At 36.1% G+C, this 9,195-nt stretch overlaps 1 non-coding gene across 1 annotated transcript; it reads left to right on the forward strand.

The window, feature by feature from the left end:
* The first annotated feature begins 4,103 nt into the window (after positions 1–4,103).
* Positions 4,104–4,169, forward strand: LOC136389984 (small nucleolar RNA U54). The gene has a single exon (XR_010748516.1). It is a non-coding gene; the product is annotated as a small nucleolar RNA U54 (small nucleolar RNA).
* Positions 4,170–9,195: the final 5,026 nt, after the last annotated feature.

A 9,195-nucleotide genomic window follows, 5' to 3' on the forward strand; every position in this document is an offset into this window, starting at 1 on the left:
TGTGGTTTCCCAAGCTGTTTAGCATTAATATGCAAAGATTTCTTTTCTCTTCCATTGTATATTTGAATTCCTACAAGAAAAGTCACAAAACAAACTCTACTATTCCAGTGTTAAATATAAACATATGACAGAGGCAATATGAAATGCTGTGGCCATTCCCTTCTCAATAATATTTACTATTTTTGGACCCTAGAATTCTAATTGAAATCATACTAATTCTCAGTGCCCAAAGATTGATTATCTTTTAGGTTGATTACCTCAATTTAACAAGTACATATTGTCTACTTATTATATGTCTAAAAGTGAACTTTGTTTCTTTTTCTTAAGATTGTGGGTTTCTGACCATTTTACCAAACATCACAATTGCTTTAGAATAAGATGGGGCAATAATAATCAGTATTTGTTGATTAGTATATTCAAAAACAACTTTTTAAAAAAGTTAATTTGGCTAAGGGGTTGAAATTAGCATTCTGGAGTGTTTAGTTTCCTTCTTGCTTTAGCTTAATCTAAGGGGGCTGATGAACATTAAGAAGTCATCTGACAAGAAGTAGTAATAATAGATGATAAATAAATTAAGAAAAATCCTTTTTACATAGTTCTTTCCTAACAAAATTGGAAACAGCTTCCTAAGAAGTTCATGTTTTCCAATCTTCTGCTAATTTCTGGGATAATGAAACTGTCAGAGTCTCAGAAATAAAATTTCTTGCACAATAACCATTCTACCAAAGACAGAGGATTTAAATAGGCCAAATATAATTGGCTTAGACTAGCCAATTCTCACAAGGATTCAAATAAAATATACTCTTTCATTAAAAATCATCTTATTAATTCTTTGTTTCTCCAACACATAACACCCATCTTCATACTCGTTATCACCTTTTTCTAACCTTCACACTCAAAAAGCCTTATCCTAACTCTCACACTCACTCTCACCCACATAAGTACATTCATATACACACTCCAGACACACACTCTACACACATGATCAGGCCGAGATAGCAGAAGACTACAATAATGCCTTAGAAATCATATATATACTAAGTATTACCTGGGTTTCAAAAGTAGAAGGAAAACCAGGAAAATCACAAAATGCAGAACACTTTCAGTAAGCTTGTTCTCCCACTTTTCTTTCACAGTAATTTCTGGATTAATTACCCACTGGAGAGAGCTATCAGTGAGAGTTTTCACTTCTAAAACTTCTTCATGCTGAAAAAGAGTTCCACATCTTCAATTAGGAATTCGCATGAAAGACCTGTGTTGCTATATAAGTAGTAATTTAGACCAAAGTTCTACCATATAGGTAATTTAGTTTAAGACATCAGAGAAAGTTCCTTCTCATCTAATGCCATGCAGTGACTTGCCTTTAACCCAGCACTATGTGATGCGTAGATGCTAACTCTCATCAGGTTCTCTAAACATGCTGACTATGCACAGATAGAACAATTTTCCAGAATAAAACCTATCCATTTTTATTTTCCTCTTGAATAGAAGCAAACAAGCATTTTCATGTATTTTTTCATATATCAAACTAAATGCCACCTACTATACATGCTAGGCAGTGTGAAAGGAACTGGAAATACTAACATGAAGATTTTCTGCTCTCTCTGACCATCTAGAGTTTCCAGTCAATAGCAAAATGAAAAAAGAGGTACTAGCCATTAGCTAGAAGGAAACTGTTAATAGATACCATGTCTTCAGCCCTTTGATTCTAAAGAGTGACCTGTAGAAAAATTACACCCAAGCAATCCATATCTAATGCTGACCCTGTTAATCCTGATCGACTCAGAACTAGAAGATCAACTTCAGGAATGTTTGAGAAAAATTTTCTCTTTCATAGTAGGATTAATTTGGGGCCTAACAACATACACATATGCTTGTGCTCAGCAAACAGGTTGTAGGTCAGTTATCTGCAGGCATTCTTAGCCACTGAAACACCAGAATAGATGTATCCTCCACAATACCAGCTTCTGAAAAATAGCTATGAACTCCACTCTCTTTTGTTCAAGTTCTCTCAGTAAGAGCAGCATTTTTTGGTCCATCGTCATGTCCAGAGATGACAAGCTGATTAAACTGCACTGCCACTCAGTTTCAGTGTCCTGAAACAATTACCAAAATGTTCATGACTCCATTATTCTGATAATAAACATTTACTATTTTTAGTTTTATGAAAATAATGTCCAGGGGTCAATGTAATTGTCCCCATCAAATAGTTCTAAATTGTCTTATGGAATCCTCTTATATCCTCCAAAATCTGTTTACATTTTTGCTCTATGATGGTTTCAACTTACCATTTATTTGTTCTTAAGAAAATTCTAGTTATTTCATATATAATATTTACATGTGGGTGATATATACGCTATAACCCTAATTTTATGAAAATAGGAGAAGGTAAAGAAATTCACAGAAAAAAAAAATTGGGTGTGAAGTGCTCAATAAATACCATTGAAAACAGACTGGTTTCTTTTCTCTCCCCCATTTACAGAAGACAGTCTCAGAAAATGTTTTCACAAAGCATATTTCTGATACTTGTCCCAAAGTCTCGATCCCTTGTTATATTTTAGATATATAACAACAGGACATCTTATTGCTGTCTGTTGGGAAAAGGTCAGAGGGCTCTTATTTCCAGATTCCAATTAAAAGGCAAATTTCTTCACCCAGCAGTGGAGTAAACCTCAGAGCCAGAGCTTCGCCAGCTTGTTTAGAAGTAGAGGATTTCAAAGACTGGCGTCTTGACATCATCATGATCCCAGGGGACTGAAAATAGAAACACACTGCCACGGCAGATTCGCTATTATTTCATTCAGTCTGGCAGTTTGGACTGGTTTCAAAAACACAGTAAAATGCTGAGGATTTGAAACAGAATGTCAGAAAAGCACAGCCCTCAGCAGAAAGTCCAAGGCTGCCTGAGACTGTGTCAGATGAAGGCAGCATATGTTGCCCCTGTGTCCCTGGCAGAAGGAATTCAAACAGCATTTGCCCCAAGACATTCTTCCTTTCCTTTCAAGGTCATATCACAGCTGTTAACAGGAAGGTATTCTGACATATCTACTATCCACAGACAGGGAGAAACCATCAAAGTGGTAGGGGAAAAATTTGCTAATAAAGCATTTCCTAACATAACAGCTCAAAACTGGCCTGACCGGACAGTGGCGCAGTGGATAGAGTGTTGGACTGGGATGCAGAAGACCAAGGTTCGAGACCCCAAGGTTACCAGCTTGAACAAGGGCTCATCTGGTTTGAGCAAAAGCTCGCCAGCTTGAGCTCAAGGTCACTGGTTCGAGCAAGGGGTTACTTGGTCGGCTGAAGGCCCGCGGTCAAGGCACATATGAGAAAGCAATCAATGAACAACTAAGGTGTTGCAACACACAACGAGAAACTAATAATTGATCCTTCTTATCTCTCCATTCCTGTCTGTCTGTCCCTGTCTATCCCTCTCTCTGTATCTGTAAAAAAATAAAAAATAAAAAATAATAAAATAAATAAATAAAATACAGCACAAAACTGGAAAGTATACAAGAGTAGAAATATAGTTTTGGGTGTGTCCCAATATTTCATCCCCACAAAGGCTTTTGACTGTTTCTCACCATGTTGTAAAGAATTGGGTCTACCTAACAAACTGAGATATTTTAAAGTAATAATTTATTTTGCTATGTTAAAATTAACCAAAAACATGAAAATGCTAATTCCTGTTCAGAATATAATAATCACTGTCATTAAATTGGATTGGTACAATTACAACAACAAATTTCATGTTGTTTCTGAGCATCTTTATTTACAGGAGATACAGTTATTGTGTGTGGGGGGTACTGAAAAATAGTTCATGGATCTCTACTGCTTCCTTTGGGACCCCAGGCTGGGAACATGCAGGCAGTTTGTTCTGAAATACAACAATATAAAAACCTCTGAAATCCAGGTTCATTGAATACACAGATCCAAAGCCCCATGTTTGACCTTCACTATAGTTTTAAGCCATAACTTGGAAAAGGTTTGAACTTCCAGGCTTAGCCTTTAGACTTGAATTCTAAAAACTATCTGCAGATTCACTCAAAATATCACGAATGCTTTTCAGCAAGCTATGGACCTTCACTTAATAGTAAGTCATCTGGCGATGAGGAGATAATCACTTGTTGAATTAAAATGATAGTTTTATACACTATTCTGAGCCAGCAGCAGTTAAAATTTCTTAAGCCTCCTTCAGTTGTTCTGAGTGAACTGAAAGATCTTTTTCTCTCTAGTGTGTGCTGACTTGATCAGAGGTGCAAAGGAAAAGAATCTCAAAGTGAAGGGACCCGTTTGGATGCCTACCAAGACTCTGAGAATCACTACAAGAAAAACTCCCTGCGGGGAGGGTTCCAAGACTTGGGATCGGTTTCAGATGAGGATCCACAAATGTCTCATTGACCTGCACAGCCCTTCTGAGATTGTTAAACAGATTACTTCCATCAGTATTGAGCCGGGAGTTGAGGTTGAAGTCACCATTGCAGATGCTTAAATCAGCCTTTTTAATAAATTGATTATCAGTTGTTTAAAAAAAAAAAAAAGTAAGTCATCACATGTGGTGATTATTTTCTAAGCTTTCCACTTGATAGTAATTACCTACCTCTACAGACTGTGCAAGAAGGAGTTCAGAACATAAAGGTTTTTCTCCTTTAGAGATGATATTCTTATGCTCTCCACTAACATTCAGCTGGATCCCATTCCTTGAAAAAATAAGAACAGTAATCCCATCTGGTTAGGTGGTACATCCAACATTATGTTTTGAGTCAATAGAATAGGGTCTGCTTATCACCAAACAATTAGGAAGCTCTCATGTGTACGAAAGGTTGCAGTGGAATGTGGAGATAGGGAGAGCGTCTGCCTCCAGGAGCTGCACAGACTAGGGATGCCAGGTAGTTGCAAATAAATAGGCCACACTTTTTTTATAAACGAATTGGAGCCAATAGTTAAAAATGAGAAAACTTCACTAAAAATCTAGATTTCTGACTTTGCTTTAAAAACCAGATGTGGTCACATTGGGTCCAGATATTCTTGATGTAACAAATTAGCTAGCGCTAAGCAGAATAGTCTCCTCTGCCTTCATTGGGATAATGCCCTTTTTTCATTGGTAACTCTCATAATGTAAGCATGTGCACTCACTCCACTGGCTTATTCTTGTTATACTGAGTGAGTCCTGTGGATTCTTGGATTAGCATATTATACATATTCAGAAACAAATGATTATAGTATAAAATGGTGTATGTTAGAGGAGTGGTAAGAACAGCAGATTATGCATGCACTTAAAAGGGTTACTTTAATCTCAAGGTAAGAGAAAAACAAGGGATGGCCATGAAACACTTGTAAAGGAGACCTGTTGGGGAGAAGCAGAGAGAACACCACTTACAAAGGTAAAGAAAAGAACGTGGCACATTCAAGAACTGCAGATGGCTCAGTAGGCCAATGGTGTAGGGTGGAGGCACAGGAGAGAAGGCAGTTGTGGGGTTGCTGTGCACTTATATGATAAGTTCCTGTTGCAAGTGCTGTAATTCATGAGCCAGTTTGTTCTTAACCCCTCATAAATTCTAGAATCCCATAGATCATTAGGCTGTAGTGTTACTCTAGAAGGAATTTATAATTAACAACCCCACCTTGCAAGCTGTGAAATTATTATGGGATGCCTCTATAATGCTTTCATATTCTATGATGGTTGCTTTAAGTTCTTCTATACTTAAATCCTTCTGAAAAGTAGAAGAGAAAATTAATAGCTAATAAATACCTGAGTCCACAAAATCATGTTTATTGGAATAACTACCAAACTGAGCCACAAAAGAATTGTAAATGCTTAAATGCCTTATGAAATAAATAAAATCTCCTATCAATCTCATTATTTAAAAACTAAACCAGTCTGTGTTTGTGATTAAAACCACACAAAAGCCCGACCAGGTGGTGGTGCAGTAGATAGAGCATCGGACTGGGATGTGGAGGACCCAGGTTCAAGACCCCGAGGTCGCCAGCTTGAGCGCGGGCTCATCTAGCTTGAGCAAAAAGCTCACTAGCTTGGACCCAAGGTCGCTGGCTCAAACAAGGGGTTACTCGGTCTCCTGAAGGCCCGTGGTCAAGGCACATATGAGAAAGCAATCAATGAACAACTAAGGTGTCAAAACAAAAAACTGATGATTGATGCTTCTCATCTCTCTTCATTCCTGTCTGTCTGTCCCTATCTATCCCTCTCTCTGACTCTATCTCTATCCCTGTATAAAAAAAAAAAAAATGAAACAGCAAGGTAACTAACTATATCTAACAGGTGATGGTATGCTCTGTGTTTGCCTGGTTCAATGGAATCAAACCCTGAATGGTAATTCTTAAGTTCAAGTCAAAATTATATTTATTATCATTATACACTTAAGAAAAAAATCATATCAGTCTTTACCTAAAAATGACTAATGAATTATTAAGGCATCCATTTTAACTCAGTTCAAATGATATCTCTGTTAAAATCACAGTTTTGTACTACAAGACCAGAGGGTACAGGCAATGTTTGACCTATAATTTTACCTCACGATTAGCATGGTACCTGGAATATGGAAAATGTCCAATCAATACCTTATGAATACTGGGCAGGAGTGCAAAGTGGTGGAAAGATCAGACTTATGGAGGAAGTGACCCACCACCACTACCACTATGTCACCATGTGGAGACAGAGAATACCTATAATAACAAGATAAACATTTATAATATTTAGTATCTGGGTCAATGTCTACAAGTCATCAGTAACTTCTGTGAAATATAACATGAAGGAAAAGGAAGAGAAATATTGCTCTTTCTTTACTTTCCTATCTTGAAATATAGAAGATTATTAACTTAGGGCTATGTCCTTTGTGTCTCTTAAAGCCACCATAACCAGAATCTCTGTTCTTTTGCTACCAGATAGGCTATGATCACAGGATACAAGGATAAATAGAATATCTATCTATCTATCTATCTATCTATCTATCTATCTATCTATCTATCTATCTATCTGATCAATCAAACTAAGGAGAAAATAATTTGGGGATATATTCTTCTTCCCCAAAATGAATGATTGCATATGCATTTGTGTTGTTATAAATTAAAACTGTATCACCGTATCTAGCCAGTGACTGATAAACTGGTACACTAATATTTGTTGCATAGATTAATGAACACCACCCAGAACTTAGGATATGGTGAAACTTGTACCAGATGGAGAAGTCATTATTCTTTATTCAAAAGCATATTTTTATAAAATTTATAAAGAAAAGTCTAATATTCTTCAGAGAATATTAGAATCAGATATTTTAATAAGGGGTAAAGTTACACAAATGATCATCTCCTTTATGATTTGGAGAGAACTAGCCAATTCCACAGGACTTCATGAAAAGGAATAGAATTAACCTTCTGCAAAGTTGCATCTTTATTAAGCAAAGTTTTCTCAAACATGTAACTGCATCTGAAAAGAAACAAAACTAGTGAAGACCATTGGGGCATTGTTTTGATAAAAGACAGTGGCACAAAGTTGTTCCAATAGGGAGACATGTTTTTGAAGCACCTTTAACATTCATATGTTTTTCACTTTTTAAAAAAACTTTCATGTAAGCCTCATAAGCCTCACAACAATCCTAGAGGCTGGGGTTGTTGCACTCACTTTATCCGTGAGGAAATCAAGGCTCAACACTAGTCAGAGACTTGCCCAATGTCACACATAGTTAATGACAGAACCAAGCCTAGAATATGAGTCTCCATCTTCAGCTGAGTGACTTTCCCATTTCATATAGAATCTTTTTTGGCAAAAATATAATTCTAGATGAGACATGAACACAGATTGCATGTGAACACATAGAAAACTCTTCCTCTTTTAAAAACAGTTTTAAAATGTTTAAAACTTCTTTTAGCAAGGTGAATAGTAAAGATATATCAGTTTATTCAAACCAAAGGCAGAGTTCTAAATATAACTGATAAATATGGATAATGATTGAATTGGAAAATAATCAGCGTAGTCATAAAATCATCATAATCATACATATTTGACATGCCTTTAGAGTTCTAAAGGTATTTTCACATAATCATGTCATTTGAGTTTGCAACAAGCTTATGCATTAGGTAAAAAATATATCCATTTAATAGTTGAGAAAATTGAGACTTAAAGAGGTTAACTACTTGCTTAAGTTGAGATAGTAATCAAAACAGCATGATACTGGCACAAAAATAGGCATGTAGATCAATGGAACAGAATAGAAAACTCAGCAATAAACATACAACTTTGTGGTCAATAAGGAGGGAAGAACATTTGATGGGGTTAAGACTCTCTAGTTAATAAATGCTGTTGGGAAAATTGGACAGATATATGCAAACAAATAAAACTAGACCTCCTTCTTACACCATACCCAAGAATAAACTCAAAATGGGTTAAAGACCTAAATGTAAGTCATGAAGCCATAAAAATACTAGAAGAAAAATAGCCTATAAAATCTTACTTTTCTTGTAACAATATTGTTTCTAATCTACCTCCTCAGGCAAGGGAAGCAAAAGAAAAATAAATAAATAAATAAATAAATGGGACTACGTAAAACTATAAAAAGCTTTTGCATAGCAAAGGAAACCATCAACAAAGTGAAAAGGCAACCGATTAAATGCGAGAACATATTTGCCAATGCTACGTCATATAAGGGGTTAATACCCAGAATTTATAACAAACTTACACAACTCAACACCAAGAAAAAAACAAATCCAATTAAAATAACCTGAATAGACACTTCTCCAAAGAGGTCATACAGATGGTCAATAGACTGAAAAAATGCTAAACCTCACTAATCATCAGAGAAATGTAAATTAAAACCACAGTAAGACATCACCTCCCACCTGTCAGAATGCGTATCATCAATACATCAACAAATAGTGTTGGTGAGGATGTGAAGAAAAGAGAACCCTCATATAGTGTTGGTGGGACCTCAGACTGGTGTAGCCACTGTGGAAAACAATATGGAGTTACCTCAAAAAATTAAAAATGGAACTGCCTCATGACCCAGCAATTCAACTTCTGGGAATATACCTAAAGAAACTGAAAACATTAATTCAAAAGAATATATGCACCCCTATTTTTATTCAAGCATATTTATAATAGCGAAGTTTTAGAAGCAGCCCAAGTGTACATCAGCAGATAAGAGGCTAAAAAGGCTGTGGTACATTTACACAATGGAATAC

The sequence above is a fragment of the Saccopteryx leptura genome, chromosome 1 (genome assembly GCF_036850995.1).
Source record: "Saccopteryx leptura isolate mSacLep1 chromosome 1, mSacLep1_pri_phased_curated, whole genome shotgun sequence".
In the NCBI taxonomy this organism is placed as follows: Eukaryota; Metazoa; Chordata; class Mammalia; order Chiroptera; family Emballonuridae; genus Saccopteryx; species Saccopteryx leptura.